This window comes from Fringilla coelebs, assembly GCF_963513975.1.
Source record: "Fringilla coelebs genome assembly, chromosome: 1".
NCBI lineage: Eukaryota > Metazoa > Chordata > Aves > Passeriformes > Fringillidae > Fringilla > Fringilla coelebs.
Genome location: NC_140028.1, coordinates 42,975,317 through 42,992,578, shown reverse-complemented (window position 1 = coordinate 42,992,578; position 17,262 = coordinate 42,975,317). Strand labels below are relative to the sequence as shown.

The 17,262-nt window shown below is 41.4% G+C and overlaps 1 pseudogene across 1 annotated transcript in view; it reads left to right on the top strand.

Annotated features, from left to right (window-relative positions):
* LOC311152518 (H(+)/Cl(-) exchange transporter 6-like) overlaps positions 1-17,262 on the top strand; it is a 75,580-nt pseudogene that overhangs the window by 19,246 nt on the left and 39,072 nt on the right. The window contains exons 9-12 of the transcript in view: positions 3,574-3,683; positions 4,126-4,311; positions 6,464-6,545; positions 6,702-6,870. The product of the transcript in view is annotated as a H(+)/Cl(-) exchange transporter 6-like (transcript). The remainder of the gene's footprint in view (positions 1-3,573; positions 3,684-4,125; positions 4,312-6,463; positions 6,546-6,701; positions 6,871-17,262) is intronic.

Below are 17,262 nucleotides of genomic sequence, written 5' to 3'. Positions count from 1 at the left end.
TAAGCATGTAAAAGAGCGTGAAACGTGGCTGTATGTATCACACCCGTTCTTCAATTTGGAATCCTAGTTCTGCTTTACAAAATGTAAAGGCCTTGTAGATAGGCATATAAATCTATAGCAGACAGGCTGTGTTTGAGCTGGAAATCTGGAACTGGAAACTGATGAAAAATCTTTGTTATTCTCAGCTCCAGTTGGCTGAAGGACATGATTTGATCAGTCCTCTCTGTGAGGACATGAATAGGTAACCCAGTACAAACTGTAATCCAGGAATTTAAAATGGCAAGTATTGTGTTAATAAACAGGCAGGGAATATATGGCTGAATGGCTCGAGATTTCATGGTTAAACAGCTGAAGAGATCCTTGAATCTGATACAGGCTTTGCAGCACAAGTATATTTCTTAAGAAACACTGGTGAGGAATCCAGAGGAAGTAGAAAAATACTTAGACTGAGGTTAAATTTCAGCTTGATTTCACCGCCATTGCAAATGACCACCGCCATCTTCTAGTTTTGCAAATTCACATATTTGTAAAATGTATTTATTTGTCCTTCCATGTGGGCAGCATCACATACACATTGCGTAAAACAGACTGTAAATACTGACTAGCTTGCCATTAGTGACTGGACTAATTTCATGGTTTAGGAATGGTACTCCCCAATTCAGTACTCCCATTAAAAACCATGAGCTGCTCACCTTCCCTCTCTGGTGGGAGAAAAAAGCAGAAATCACACATTGAGATAAGAGCAATTTACTGGAAATAGCACTGAGATAAGGAAGCTGTAACAGCAACTATAGTAATAACAGAAATATACAAAGAGAGGGTGATTTACATGTCAAATGCTCATGAAACCCAAGTCAAGGAAAACAAAGGTGGACAGACCCTATGCCTTCCATGCTTACTCCTTCTTGGAAGAAAAAGAGCCCCTTTCCCCTGCCCCTGGCTTTTCAGATGTCCCTGATGTAAAATGGTATTGAATTCCACAAGGTTTTTGCCACACCCCATCCCACTGATCTGGGCCAGAACCAGGACAATTCTAAACTGCTTATATATACTTATATAAACTTATATATATTATATAGAAAGGACATGTGCTTTCCTGTGCTTGCCACCAATTCTAGTCTGCTATTTGACTTGTAACACTTGATTCAGTATTGTTTGCTATAACATGTGTTTACATTTTCTTTAGAAAAGCAGCCTTTGTCACTTAGTACCAGGATTTGTTATCTCTGGCTATTTGAGCTGCTACAGGAAAAGTCTTTTCCTTCACTCTGACATACTTTTTTTCCCCCCGTCTTTTTTTTAAGGACTAAATGTTTGCAAAATGTTATTTTTCAAAACAAAACTGTTTTTTGCTGTTAAGGACAAAGATCTGAAACCACAATAATTATTTGTCTGTCTCTGAATCAAAAATAGTCAGGCTGATCCAGCCTAGAGGCTGGATGGGCTTAGTGTCAATTTTTCATTTGCTGGGGCTACAAGTTATAAAGAGTACATCATTTGGAAACTGGATAGATCTGAAAGGAATTAAGCCTCAAATTGTTCTGGACTTTGAAAGGTCATGCACATGCTGAAGGTAGTGATGATGTCTCTAATGAGCTTGTAATAGGACTAAATGTGGAAAAGAAGCTTGTTCACTCTTCTCTTTTTCTTAGGAATTGAAAAAGGGAATTATGATTGCAGCTGTAAGACTTTAGTTAGGACCATTTAAATTTGGCTCATCTCAGCATAATGTGAGATTATCAGTCAGTGCTCCAGAAGCAGATAAATACCATTACCCATTTGAGATCCAATGGATCAGTAATAAGCACTCTTGCCACTTTAAGAGATGCAATAAGAACCAAATGACAAAGAAATTGTAAGATGCTGAATTTTGTCTTGAGTACTGATCAAACTCAGTCAAGTGTATGGTTTTGCTTTTAAACTCTGACAGTGAAAGATTGCAGCTCCAGTGGGGCTGTATGTGGCTATGCCAGCACGACAGCCCTTCATCTCCCACGGCTTCTCCTCACACATTGACACTGCACAGTGCTTCCAGTAGTGTTTTGTAGCTCTTCTGGCAGGCAGTGGCATTCCTTGGAGAACAGGAAGTCACGGGAAGGAAACAGAAGAGGGTTAAGAAGCAGTGGGTGTTTTCCACCAGCAAGTCTCAGTCCTGCACACGTGTTCCTGCAGGGTGGCAGTGCAGTCCTCCTGTTGCCACCAGGGAGAAATCTGTCTTTACGAAATGCACTGACTTCAAACAGGAAGAGTTGGGGTACAAAACCCTGTGTGTAAGCAAGCCCTACATCTCCACTGTCTGTGTTTTGTTCTTCTTGCTCAACCATTTGTACTTTAGTAGTAAAAAACCACTTTCTTCTGTTGGTTCTCTCTCAGTTACTTTGGCATTGCTGCAAGCTTCGAATTGCTTCTCAGATGTGCTGTTTTTTGAGTGTGCATTCCTTTACTGGTAGCAAAGACATATGTGTAGAACTTGAGGCTTTGATATAAGTGAGTTACACAATCATATGGCTTCAAACCCAGGGCAGAGTAATCAGGTTTTTCTTCTTTTATTGACCATTATGAATTTGGAATATATTCTTGTTTGAGAGGTTGGAATAATGTAAAAAGCAAATACAAGACTGGGAAGCATCTTGTGTCCCTTTGGTTGCCAATCTGGGGTCTGGAAGAAATTTTCCTGCACTAGATGTTGGCTGCATTTTAATTTTTCCTTGTAGCTCTGAGCAGGGATCAGGTGGGTCAAATACCACAGATCTCCTGCTCTCTGTTCCAGGAACAGAGTTCATATTGTTACCGTGTAGCTCCAGAACATGCCAGCTGCTTTCCAGACGGGAAGAAGGAAGCTGTACCTGCTTGGAGAGGTCACTTGCTCTGGATGACAGAGATTGAGAAAGCATCCAGGAATAGCAGAGCTGTGGAGAAAGGCTGGTTGTGGCCAGCCTGATAACTGGCAGTCTAAGCTGCAAAATGTTGAAATAACTGGTGCCACTGTTTACCAAAGGAGAGTTTAAAGAACACGTGGGACAGATGTCTTTGAGATGTGGTTTGACTATAGCCCGTGGAAAAGGAAACCTCTATGTCCTTCCAGCTCTCCATGGAGCTCTCCAGTGCAAAGCTTTCTAATTGCAAATGCATCCATCAGCTCTGAGTGCAGTTCTTATCCACTGAAGTGCTCCTCAGGAATGACAATTCTTGGTCAGCTAATCCCCTTTGATAGAGTTACAGCGTTGTGTGGGGAAAGCAGTCAAAGCCAGGCTCTATGCATTTTAATTTTTTTTCCTCCTATTTTCTGTGTTTAGATAGCATAAAGTAATTCCTGGTTTTGAGAATTTGGAGTTTCAGCAGCCAGAAGTTTATGTAGAGGAATATAAGCATTAATAAACCAGATAGATTAGCACAATAAATAATAAACTGATCTAGTAAACTAGATTTATTAGTTAACAAAACAACTTAATTGGGATATTTAAGGGAAAGTTGGCTTTTTGCGTAAATCGACACATTCTGTACAGGCAGCAAGGCAAGTTATATTCATCCATTTGATAATTATTTTTTGTTGTTTTGCTTTTAATATTTAAGCACAAATCAGCTCAAGAGGGACATTTCAGAAACAAGCAGTTCATCAAGTGTATGGATTGGTCCAGATGGAGTCAGATATTCTAATCAAGCCTTCAATCAAGGGGAGTTATGTGATTGATACTTGAGAAGAAACTCAAATAATTTGAGGGCATATTAAAGCTAATTCACTCATAAGGCAGGTTTTCTTTAAAGTAATGTAATGCTCCCTTCTGACATACCAGAACTAATTGAGACAAATATGCTGGGAAGATCCTGAGTTGCTGCCTCTGAAAGGAAGCAGGAAAGAAGTCCTGCTCAAGTGGTCCAGCTGCCTTTCTTTGGTTTAAATCACTGCAGTTTCTCCTTATTTATATCAGGATTAACATCACACAGACTGGAGAGAACATGTATTCCTTGTTTTCCTGGAAGTGCCCCAGATGCTGAAGCTGTCATGTAAACTCATTGCTTTTTAAAAATAAGGTTAAGGCAAATGAGAAATACTAAAACCTGCATTTTTCTAAAAGGACCTTTTAATATTTTGTATCTCTGCACGTCTCTTCCTCTGTGTTGCAGATGCTGTGCTTCCAGTTGAGGGCGGGAAGCAAGGGGTCACATCTCTTTTTAAACGTGGGACTCATGAAGAATCTGGATGCACGTCCCTCTGCATTGCTTTGGCATTTTATTTCATCCTTGGCTGTTGAACAGCAGGTTCTGGGCTTGCCAGTGGCCTGGTTACTCCTATACTTCACTTCAGTCCTGGTTTGTGCTGTCTGTATGAAAGGCCTGTGTCAAGTAGCAACAATCTGAATTGTAGGTTGAAACTTGGCAACAGCAAAGCACCAAGTGCTTGGAGGAAGCTGTATAGGTAGAACAGGATGGGTTGCTTGGAAAGAGATGCTAAAATTGGGGAAAAGAATGAAGAAATATCATCTGAGAATAGCTGTGGAAGGACCATAGCCAAAACTGTGGACTTTCCAAGTTTAGATCATTTGAATCCTCAGGGGATCCAGAAAGAGTCTCAGCTCTGGCTCCATCTCTGTAACTGTAGGACTATGGGTTCAGATCCAGACTTTTCATCTGTTTCTTATGTATGTAATGGCCTGAACCTTAATCTTGGACATAACACCCTGAACTTTGGAGAAAACTGCAGCTGGGTCTTTGTCATAGTTTTTAGAAAGCTCTTATTGACTAGAGCAAGGTTCTTGCAGTAATGCTGAGAGGCTTAATGTTCAGCAAGCAAGGGGTCATGGCTGGAGAGTGCATAATGCCATTCAAAATGATTGAAAAAAATATAAAAAGAGTTAGCTGTGTGCACAACCTCCTACCTTTGCCCTACCCCTGTGTATTCACCTCCAGCCCTCCTCAAAAATGTTGTCTAAATCAATTCTTAATATGCAGTGTTTGCTGAAACATGGTGTACTTGGCTGAATAGATACAGACAGTTAAGTCTATCAGTCAGCACTTGTGTTTTTGACCCGATAACCTAATTTTTGCAACCAGTCTAGAACTACGTAGAGTTTTAAAAACCATTCCAGAGCTTTATCCATCAATAAAACAGATTAGTTGTATGAATAAATGGGAAAAAGTTGTGTAATGGTGTAAGATGATGCTCCTTGAATCACAGAATCATAGAATATCCTGATCTGGAAGGGACCCACTGAGATCATCAAAGTCCACCTCCTGGCCCTGGACAGGACACTCCAAGAATCATACCATGGGCCTCAGAGCATTTTCCAAATGCTTCTTGTACTCTGTCAGGTTTGGTGCTCTGACCACTTCCCTGGAGAGTCTGCTCCAGCGCCCAACCACCCACTGGACGAAAAACATTTTCCTAATATCCAGCCTAAACCACCCCTGACAGCTTCAAGCCATTCCCTTGAGTCCTGTCACTGGTGACACAGAGAGGAGACATCAATGCCCATCTCTCCTCTTCCCCTCACAAGGAAGTTGCAGACTGCAATGAGGTCTCCCCTCAGTCTCCTCTTCTCAAGTCTGAGCAGACCAAGTGATCTCAGCCACTCCTCACCAGGCTTCCTCTTCAGACCCTTCTGCACCCTCGTCACCTCCTTTGGATGCTGTGTAAGAGCTTAATGCCTTTTTTATATTGTGGTGCCCGAAACCTCTCACAGCACTCGAGGTGAGGCTGCAGAGCAGAGCAGGACAATGCCCTCCCTTGCCTGCCTGGCCATGCTGTGCCTGATGGCCCCTAGGACAGGGCTGGCCCTCCTGGCTGCCAGGGCACTGCTGGCTCAGGTTCAGCTTGCCATCAAGCCCTGGGGCCCTTCCTGCAGTGCTGCTCTCCAGCCCCGTGTTCAGCAAAACGGGATGCTGGAGAATGCGGGCATCGATCCCGCTGCCTCTCGCATGCTAAGCGAGCGCTCTACCATTTGAGCTAATTCCCCCTGGGCACAGGCAGAAAAGAAATAACTATAGAATATATATCATAAAAATGACTACTGTATGAATAATAATAATAATAATAATAATAAATGATTTCTGGGAAGTGAATGTACAAATCCCGTTCATTGTCTGACACTCGAGTCTGTATATCTAATTCCTTGCATTTGGGATGGAATGTTGTGTATCACATCAGCAATTACCTGCACAACTGTGGTACATTTTGGTTCAGCTCTTCAGTGTAGGTTGGTTTGAGGACTCCTGGGTTCTCTTCATTCTTGGTTAGTTTTGGCCAAGTCATTAAAACCTCTTACTCCTTTTTGCCCATTTGTTATATGGCTGAAATATTTTACTTGCCAGGTTTATGGAGCGAATGCAGCCTTAATTTTGAGAAATTATATAAGACTAGCATTTTAGAAGTGTGACCTTTTAATCTGAAATATCTCAGTGTGTCTTTCTGTGACCTATAACTTTTGACTTTTGCTATAAGCTTAATTCTTATTGTGCTTGGAAGGACATGAAGACAGACACGGTGTTAGTCCTATTTCTTCAGAGTGTGGTAAATCTGGCAGCTTCATGCTTGAGATTGGCATAAAGTAAATAGTCATACTAAGGAAGGTTGCTAGAGCTTTTTGTGGGAAAGTAGTTGCTACAGAACCTGACAAAATTAATCTGGGATGAAAAGAATGTTAAAGCATTTCCAGAAAACACCACCACTGGCAAAAAGATTGTTTTTTTCCTCTTATATGCAGGTGGAGAGGAGCTTTGTACGGCAGGATGATGGGCTCAATCCTTGTTTCCTTAACTGGTGTTCAAACTAGTGAATATGGAGTATGGATTGAGACAGGTCTCTGCTGCCATTGGAGCTGCCTCTTTCTTTAAGGTGTTTTAAGACTAACCATCCCCCTCACTGTGATAATGGTAAGTATGTAGAGTTTTCAAGTATTTTTGTGGCCAAGGTTGAGTTGAGCTTTTGCTGCTGCAGCTAAATAAAGCACTGTGGGTACCCTGTGCATGTTGAACCAGAGATACATAAAGTATTGGCCTGTCTGTTTCTGGTTTGCCCAAAGAGGGTTTTTTGTTTTGTTTTGTTTTGTTTTGTTTTGTTTTATCTGGAAACTTTTACTTGTGGATTGTAAGTTTGGAAGTAACACTCTAACTGAGAAATCTGACCATCTCTTTTCCTATTTTCATTTTTTTGAGGTCACAGAAATGATAATGCCATCAGTGGTTTACAAAGAAGAAAAGGGATGTTTCTGCTGGCTAACAAAACAGTTGTAGGTCACACTGCTTGCCTTGTGAATTCTGTGGGGGATGAGGGTCTTCACCTTTTAATGCTGGGGTTGAGAATGGAGTAAGGATTTACAGTATAGGCCAGTGATCTAATGGGAAACCTCACAGGTCTCTCTGGTCAAGTTGTGCCTCACAGATTTCAAAATTTTGGGATTCATTTGGAACACATTTCACATTTCCATTTCCCCCTCCTTTCGTAACAGAACATCTTGAGTCCACACTGCAATACTTCCCAGGCAAACTCCTGAAAGCTGAAGTATTTGCAAATAATATTCTTTTACTTAGAGAGGGTGTTCTTTGCTCTCCCTGATTGCAACACCTGGGGACAGTGAGTTGTAAGGCACAGCTGAAATTCAGCTTAATCAACAGAGAAGTGAAGCTGAGGTCACAGGGGGGAACTTTTCACCCTTCCAGGGCAGGACATTCAAGGCCTGTGAGTGTTAGTGTGTGTGGAAATTTCACCCATGACTAAACCCAGACTTGGCTGCCCAGCTGGTTTTGCCCAAAAGAATCTCATTGAAATCTTTGTAGATGTCAGAATTCACACAGAGTGACTAAGCCTGGATTTTCCCTCCTAGTGCACTGTTGCACAGTGTTTGATAAAGTGGCTGTCCATTGGCACTCACACCAAGGGGGCATGTCAGTGTTAGGTTGTGTAAATTCTGTAGGAAGCATTTCTTTTTCTTATATTCTAGATTGAAAGGCGCTGTGTGTGCAAGAAACACTCTCCATTGTGAAATAATAATTAGATTGATTTTGGAAAAAGTCCTCCTTCAGTGTCCTCTTGGTGCTTTAGTGCTTACTTATCCATCAGGTAATTAAGTAAAAATGACCTCTGCTATTTCTCCTTCTGTTATTGCTGTTATGCATATCTTGGAAGTTACTGGGTGAATTGTTGGCCAACTAAGTCTGTAAGGCTTGAAGAGGGGAAAGTTGATGCCTGTACACTAGATGTAAGTTTTCTGAGAGCCCAAATTATGACTAAATGTAATGTCTTTTCCAAAGCAGGCCTGGATTTTCTTGTAATGCCTCAATATATTTTAATTTAAGTATAACTTGAAAACCATTACTTTGCAGTCTTTCTGCAGGTACAAGTCTTTAGGGGCAAAAGCAGTTGATTGACATTTTCCTCAGCTCACGAGGCTGTGCTCTATCACAGAGAAACGAGAGGTGATTATATGCCAGAACACTTGCTGCTCCTAGAAGGAACTGCTGTTCATTGAGCTCTGGTACAGAGGAAATTCCTACATCATCTTTCCTTCAGTTTCTCCCTGCCTTCCCCACTACCTGTGCTTGTTCTCTAAGCGCCTCTGCACATGCACACACCGCATATGCAAAGCAATGTCTGGAAACTCTTAAGAACTGTAGGGAACCGAGTTGAAAAGGCCCTAGAAAAATGAGAAAATGAGGAGGATTGCATTGCAGTGCGTGCTGAATTCCCCTAGGTGTCATGTTCTAACCCTTCTGAGCCTCTCTCTGCGCAGGCAGATTCTGTTTCCATTTATGTTCATCCAAGATAAATAGCTGCATTGCTTGAGGAAATATTAATTTTTGAGGAGAAAAAAGGTCTTGGACATGACAATGCAAACACATAATTAAAAGGTTGTGCCCTCAAACCATAAAATGCACATATTTTTCCTATATTGTCTGATGGGTTCAAAAAGAATTGGAAATGTTTGTTTTGGCTTTTCACAGCCTTCCATTTGGAAACGGTTATGAATGTGGGACTCGTAGTGAACAGGTTTGTAAGATGCCTTTTTCCTTTTTTTCCCTCATGGCAGACCCCACAGGCATCTGCCCATCTCTTCTTTCTTGGCTGCCTGTTTCTACCCCCCATGCTGACACTTGACCCTCATCCTCAGCTTTTTGTGGTAAAGGGTAGATGTGGTGACATTTTTTTTGGCAAGTACAAGGAACAGCCTTATGACTTGCCTTCCCACAGCCCTCTGTTTCCCATGTCTTTTTAAGTGTCATGTGTCCTGGGCTTGCAGGCCTCAGGGTGCTCTAGATGGGGAAGAGGAATAGCATCTTTCTACAGTGTGTTTGCTCTCTGGCTAATTCTGTGTTTTTGCCATTCCTCTTATTTTTACTCCTCAATAAAGATGTCTCCCAAGTGTTACAGAGGAAAGGTGGCTCTGGGCTAGCCTAGTATTAGTGTCTGTGTCCAGTGCTGTTGATGTGCCTATGTGCAAGCTGAGAGAAGTTTCATTTGCACCAATTTGGATCCTTTGTCCTATGAGGTGTTTTTCCTTCTATTGCACATGAGAGAAAACAACCCTGACTCTCCCCCCTTTCTTGCCTATTCTGTTCAAACAGAATTAAAGCAGCATATCACTTTATTGGCCAAATTTATTTCTCCAATAAATCCCTTCTGATGGATATGGGAAATGCAATTAATTCTGAAAAGGTTAAGACTCCAAACTCTTCTCTGAGTGTGAAACCCTGGAATATCAGGCTTTTGGCAGATGTCGACTAAAGGAGAAAAGAGACTCTTTCTTAGGATTTGGGAGTGGAAGTGCAATGTTGTTATAGAAATCAAAGGGAAATCTCATTAGGGGATTAACTCTCCCAAGAGAGGCTCTGTCCCAGAGTCTCCTTTGGGAATGGTGGGTGTGGCTGCTGTCAGAACAGGCTGTGCTAATGGGTGTGATGTTGGTACTGAAACATGGCCATCTGATGGTCTGGGGTTCAGACCATTATGACAAGCTACTGTTAATGTCTGTCTGAGTCTGCAACTTGGCAGAAATAAAAAGCTTTATGTAAAATTATCTGGTTCTTAAGACAGTAATTTCTGACAGCTCAGAAATTAGGTTTGTTCATGCTTTCTGTTGTTTCACACCTACAATAAAACATGCTGTATATAATAAACCACGTTGCTGTCAGTGACCACTGTCCCATAGTTAGGAAATTTGATATGTCTTTGTTATACACATTCCATTAGTAATGGAAATGAACTTTTCTTTTTCGTAATTTGAATACCTCGGTTGTAATGTGCACTTCTGACATGTCCCACAGCATTGCTACAGGTCATCTGGATTAAGTGTGCTGAAATAGCTCTGACAGCACGTGGTAACAACTAAGTCCTTACCTCTCTGTGTATTCCTTCAGTCCTTCTAATTTAGGCAAAATGTACTGAAATTATAGTCTGGATGAACTGTTGGAAATTCTGGGGTTACCCTTCTCAGTTCCTCTGAGAGAGACTCTCAAGAAGCTTTAGTCCTCCTTTCACAAGAAATTTAAGTGGGACATTGTTTTATGGGTGTGACGTGAGGATGCAGCACAGACAGCCACCCAATCCAGGTAACTAGAGGGAAGTTATAACAAAATCAGAATGATGATATAAGATGTTAGAAAAATGAGCACAAAACTTCTAAAATGCATGTCAAATCTGTGCAGGTTTTTCACCACAGAGCTGCTCAGTGGTTGTAGGATGCAAGATGCTGCATTTGAAAGCCTTTGCAGTGATGATGATGCAAGCAGGAGGGATGTTTTTGGAAATGCTAGCACAAATATAAGTTCTGAGTCTTTCCTTCTTGAACTGAGTAAGGTAATAGTGCATAGCTGATGTTTGAAGACCAAACAGTGAAAACAATCTCTGGCTGCCAAAGAGACCATCAGGAGGTCAAGAATCCTCATTGACTTAAATTTCTCTTTGAGGGAGTCCAGATCTAATGGAGGAGAGCTCTATTCTACAGGCAAAGATGGATAAATTGTACATTAACTGGGCAAAAAAATAATGACATGTATCAGGCTTGGATTAAATGTGAATATTAATTGGGTGTAAATTCTCTGGTTTCTTCTTGACAAATGGGATGCTAGAAAAAGCCAGTATAGCTGTGCCTTTGAGCTTTGCTGTGGGTCCCTCCAACTGGGGATATTCTGTGATTCCTCATCACAGTGAAACAGAAGTGCCTGTTAGCTTTGAGCAGCCCCTACCTCCATTTGGGTGAGAGCTGTTTCTGCCACCTTGACCTCCAGTTTTTCCCTCTTCCTGTCTGCTCCTTGAGCTGGAAAGCAGGGATGAGAGCAGCTCACAGTGTGAAATGGTTTGTCCCTCCCTGGTTTATAAGTGCCTGCTGGTGCTTGCTGGGCTGTGCAGGAAGCGAGGGGAGCCTGCAAAGGGAGCTGGGGTTACTCCAGGAGGTGCTCTGGCAGAGCTGGCTGGACTTGCAGGTGCAAAAGGTTTTCAGTGCAAACTGTGTCTTATGTGAGATGTGCTGCCTTAGAACTTGCTGTGGTAAGAGAAAGGCCAAGGTCAGGCTGGATGGGGCTTTGAGCAACCTGGTCTAGTTGAAGGTGTCCCTGTCCATGGCAAGGGGTTTGGAAGTGGATGATCTTTTAGATCCCTTCCAAACAAAATCATTCTATGATTCCATGAAGGAAACAATAAAAATGCTCTTCAAACAGCTGACTTTAGAGTCAACTAGACTGCAGGTGCCTTTCTGTAGTATATATTTTCTACCTACTTTGTCTTAAGCCTTTTTTTTTTTTTTTTTGTAAATTATTCAATGGCTAAAGTGAGTGCTGGCACAAAGCTGGGCCTCTGTATCAGTGCCCTGCAAATGGAGCAGCAGCTGACCCTGCAGTGATGGGGCTCAGGAGCTGTGGCACAGCCATGCTGTGAGATTCTGAAAATGGAGACAATTCCACCTCAGACAGGTTTCCAGGGCAGGCTTTATGGCATGAGGAATTGCAGGAAGCAGGATATTTTGCAAGATGTCAAATTAAATTTTGTTTTAATTGATCCTTTTGGTATTAAAAGGAAACAGTCTTGTTTTCAGCACACAAAACGTGGTGTCACATCTGGCTAGTTGAAGAGGAGGGACTTCCCTTCCAAACTCATGGTGCCATCCAAAGTGGGATCCTTTCCTTGATAAGGATTATAGTCTGCTGAAGTGTGAGGAGAAAAATTCTCTGAGAGCTGAATGTGCTTTTGGCATACCAGGAAGCAGCAGAACAGAAGCAGGCTGATTTGAAGTAAGATTAATGTGATTTTATGGTCAAATATAGTAAAATAACTCTGTGATTGGAGTGATGGTAAACACTGAAGTCTGCAATAGCTTGTTTTTTCCCCACCACCCGATTTAGAATGATTTCAAAAAGTTTGCTTCTCCTCTATTTTTGACCTAAAATGAGGACTTCAGATTATTTTACAAAAACCTTGGACATTTCATCAGAAAGCTTAACATCTGAAAACCCAAACTAAAAGAAAAATGAAAAAATTTACTATAAACTTTGTTGTTCCACATTAACATTTTTCTTTAAGGAATGAAACACCAAAGAAACTTTCTTGGTATATTCAAGAAGGAGGCCCAATACATGGTGCATCGTGGGAGATGTAGTTTAATCTGAGAGGCCAAACCAAATCCAATTTTAAAATTCTCAAGAGATGACAATATAGCATTCCAAATGAAAGCTTCTTGGGTTCTAACCTGAAAAATACTGCTCTGTAGGGATGACAAACAATTTGTCAGGTCACTGGAACATTTGATAAAAGATGTATGCTTGTAGGGAAAATGAAATGAACTCTTTTTTTTCTTTCTGGATGGTAGCCTTGTGAACCCAGCCCAAGAAGGTCAGAACAAGTCCCCTCTGAATCCTTCATTCATCATCTGTATAGAAGAACTGCACCTATGGGACAGTTGGTTAGCCTGCAGGTAATTCCCAAACTAGAAGAGAGTCCAGCTTTATCTCTAATATAGCTGTGTCAGCTTTGGTACCAGGTTTTATCAGTAAAATAAACAGACATGACTGAATTGTACATGGATTCAATTGGCACTGAAAGTTCTGTTGTGCATCTGAAATATTGAAATTGAGATTGCATCTCTCTTTTAAATACACACATTGGAAATGAAGTTGTAATTTGAGAAGATAACATTTTTATATAGTCATTTTTCTGGCTCTAGCTATCAGTAGCTTTAAAAATATTTTATAAATAAAGGGCTGAAGTGTATTATAACATGCAATGGTACATTTGGGACATGTAGCACAAACCTTAATGACAGTTCACAAGAATTTAACATGCAGAAGTTATTTTTAATTCACAGTATCTTATCTGTTTTCAGTTCTTTTGAATTACAAAATGCAATTGGGATGTCTTAAGCACTAATTCTCTGCCAAATTTAATTTGTTTCCACATTAAAGGTATTTCCCAGTTACACTGACATGAAAAGTATCTGAAACCATTAAATTTTGCTATATTTTTAACTTTAAAACCTTCATAATGCTGCCAAGAGTGGATTTTTACAAATTTTGAGAAAATTCTTTTTCTCTGGGACAAAAGCTCCCATAATAAACCTTTTTTTTTTTTTTTTTTTTTTTTTTTTTTTTTTTTTTTTTTTCTGGCCCGAGGGGTTCATAATAATTTTGAATGAAAGTCCCCATGTAGCTGGGTGCTCTGATGAATGGGGGCTTGGGGCCAGAGATCCCCATTTGCTCCCTGGGCCCTGCTGAAACAGGAGCAAGGGGTTCCAGAGCACAGCAGCTGCTGGGCTGGGCACGGTGTGTCAGTGGGATGGAGGCTCCTACTGTGGGTCCTGAGAGAGGAAAATCCCTAAGGAAGGACCCTTGGGATTGGGCACAGCAATGTGTTTTGTAGCCACTGTTTCTGCATGAGCTCTGTGGTTTTGGAAGAGGAATAGGACTGGGTTCAGGACATGCAGGGTGGTGGCAGTGAAGGTGGGTGAGGGTGTACTGCTACCATGAGCAAGACTGAATGGAGATGGGCAGCAAGGGAAGCTGTGAAGGCACGTGGAAAAGGAGAAGCATTGAGGAAAAGAGGAGCATTAATGGTATCCAGTCCTGATGATAGCTCTTCTCTCATTGTGAAATACCAAAGAGTGAGGATGGAAAAACTCTCGAGTGCCTGATAGATGTGGCAGAGCAAAGCTTGCAGAGCCAAACTCTTCTTATATGTCTAAAACAAAACCCCACTGACACCCCAAACTGGCAGTGGCCAGCCAGGTTGTTATCCATTGGTGAGTTGTGCAGCAGCAGGTGATTTCTGCAGTCCCTGGTTCAATGTGTGAAACAGCAGTGCCTGATTTCAGAAAGGACAAAGTTGCACAGGCTGTGGAGATAATTGGAGTTATGTTGTCTGGTGCTTCAGATCATGTAGCAAATGGTTGACATCAGGTCACTCTACTTATACTGCTCCCATTTCACCCTGTTCCTTAGTCCGACCCTTGTTTAAAGAAAAGATAATTTATTTGGAAGGCTTGAGTCATATTTTTCCCTTTCTCCCACTTGTTTAGCAGAGTGTATGCAATACTCAGGAGGCAAGAGACAAAGACAAGGGAGAACTGGCTGTAACAAATGACTGCATCCTCACAGCACACTTTGGCAGCACAGACCTTGGGAGATTTCTGATTGTGCCTTCCTGTGACTTGCTCAGGATGGAAGGGCGTGAAAGGGACATTGTGTTCCTGGAGCAGACATGGAGAGAAAATGATAGGGAGCACACTTCGCCAGGGGAGGCATTGCTGTGTGAGGATGCAGTAGAGGCTCATGACAGGTCATGTTGTGCTACATAGGGGTAGATGAGAGAAGATTTTGACCCTTGTTGTAGAATGAGTACACATGTGCATGCTCTGGATCAGGGAGCATTTTTTTGCACTGCTGGCTAACAAGGCATGTGCTGCAGAGACCTCACCAAAAGGCAGGAAGGCATATGTGCCCACCCAACAGGCAAGTTCAAATTGTCTCCTCCTTAGTTGCTTAAAAACAGCTCAAAAATAGATGCCTGAAATGCTGTTACTCCAGCAGGATTACTCAATAGTGAATTTAGCTTTGGATTCTCTCCATGGCCACAGTCTTTATTTTAACTCCTCATGAAAGAATGCCACAAGGCTGCTTTTCCATCTGATTTTGGTGGGGAAAGGAAAATCTTTTGCAGAAGCTGGGAAAAATGAGTAGTATTCAAGATTTTTCACATTGTGTTTCCTTAAAGAAGGCAGAGGAAGTGCATAATTATTTGGAAAATAATTTGGCAGGTTCTTCCCGGTGCTAGGCTGTTTAATGCATCAGCCCATCACACTTAAACAGTTTAGGGATCGCTTACCATTTTTTGATTACACCTGAGATGGTTCACAGAAGTTGTTTTGACAGGGCCTAGCTTTCTGTTACTGAGCTGCCTGATATTTTTTCTGATGAAGAGATTAAACCCTAGCAAAACAATTTTTCAAAATCTTCAAGCCTGCATATATTCCTAACAGGATAAGCATTTGCTCTCCTTCCACTGCCTGCTGTGAGGAGCCCAGTGTGTTCAAATGGTATGTTTTACACTTTGTCAGATTGCAACCTTTTTACAAAGAAGAAGAGATGCAGAACAGTGTGGCACAGACTCTAGCCTTATTCAAAATAATCCCAAAATAATTGGAGTAACCAGGCATAATCAGCAAACACCTAGTGTTCAATACACTAGGTCCTACTATTTTCTGTTGAATTTACTCCAACTAGGGGAAGAGCACTGTGTGTTTTTTGGCAGTAGCTTCTCTGGAAAATGAAATAAGTGAAACTATTCTCACAGAGAAGGGGATGGGGAATGGTTTCAGGACCTCAGATTTTGTAATGCAGTTCTTTAGGAAACTGGCAGTGAATGAATATCTAGGCTCATTTTAGACAACAGCAAGTTTTCTGTTATTTAAGCTCTCATCTCCCACTGAAGTTAAAGTTGAAATGAGTTTCTCAGCCTGGGGTGTACAGAGTTTATCAAAAAGCCTCAGTAAAAAACTGGTATAGTCTGCAGTTGTCTGTAGCTAAGTGTCTCTTTCTTCTCCAGCCTTTTCTACACCTCAGGAGCTGGGAACATTCAGAACTCTGGCATTCTGAAGATGTTGGTTTTAGCTTCACTTAAGTTTGACAGAGATTCGCTGCAGTTGTCTACTTAATTTTAAAAAATGCTCATGAATCATAATTAAAAGCATTCTGCAATACAGTGAGTTTAAAAAGTACCAGGTTGCTTAGCTGGGTTATTATACAGTACAGAGCTTGTTTTGAAAAGATTCAATATGTGAGCCTGCTGAATGTTTGGGCATATTCAGCAACACACATACACAATGCTGCTCTTTTTATTAATAGAAAGTTCACTTGACACAACACACACCAGTGTTACCTTTCTGACACAGATTTAGATGGCTTTGAAACCTCCTTTCAGGGTTTCAGGTCTGCTATGTACATAAGGTGAAGAGCCAGCTTACAGAAAAAATCAGTGATAGATGTCTTTCCAGGGGATCTTGGCAAGAGTCACTGCTATCACCAATACTGTTTCTGGTATCACTTGCATCCACTGCCACAACCTGTCAAAACAGGTGTATTTATAGGCCTTGAGGGACTGAAACAAGAAATCAAACATTTGCATGGCATTTTCCATCAAGTTCCCAAGGACTGAGACTCAAAGGATTTTGATATGTTTCCAGGGATTACTTAGCTGCGCTATTTCTATCTTCTCTTTTGCAGTCAATTTCCCGCTTCTAGGTCTTAGGAAAAAAAAAAAGATTCTCTCTTCTACCAAAAAAATCATCAACAAAATGCTGGTTGGCTTCAGAAAAACTCACAAAAATATTTAAATTCACATCAGAGAAAACTGGCATGAGAGCTTACTTAACACTACAAATTAAGTTAAATTAAGAAGTAGTGTGCCAGTGTGATTAATTAGAACTACTTTGCTTAAAAAGCATGTGCCTTGCACTGAGATATTTTTTCGTGCTCTGTCTTGGCAGCAGTTAAGCTCTAGGGTACTAGAGGCTGCCTACTCCTTGTAATGGCTTGGAATAGTTAATGGTGTTGAGTTCTGGAAGAGGAAGAATCCCACTAATTGTGCAATGCTCCTGGCACTAGGGTTTGGCAGGACGTCCTCAGAGTGAACCTACGCTGGGTGTGCCGCCCTTTGTAGAGCGTGATGCACAGCTTCGTGTGCCTCAGGCTGCAAGAAATAATCATTTTCAGCAGGGTGAGGGAACTTTAGTGCATAACTTTTCAGGGCTAGCATGACAATCGTGACTTTTCAGGAGATTTATGTTT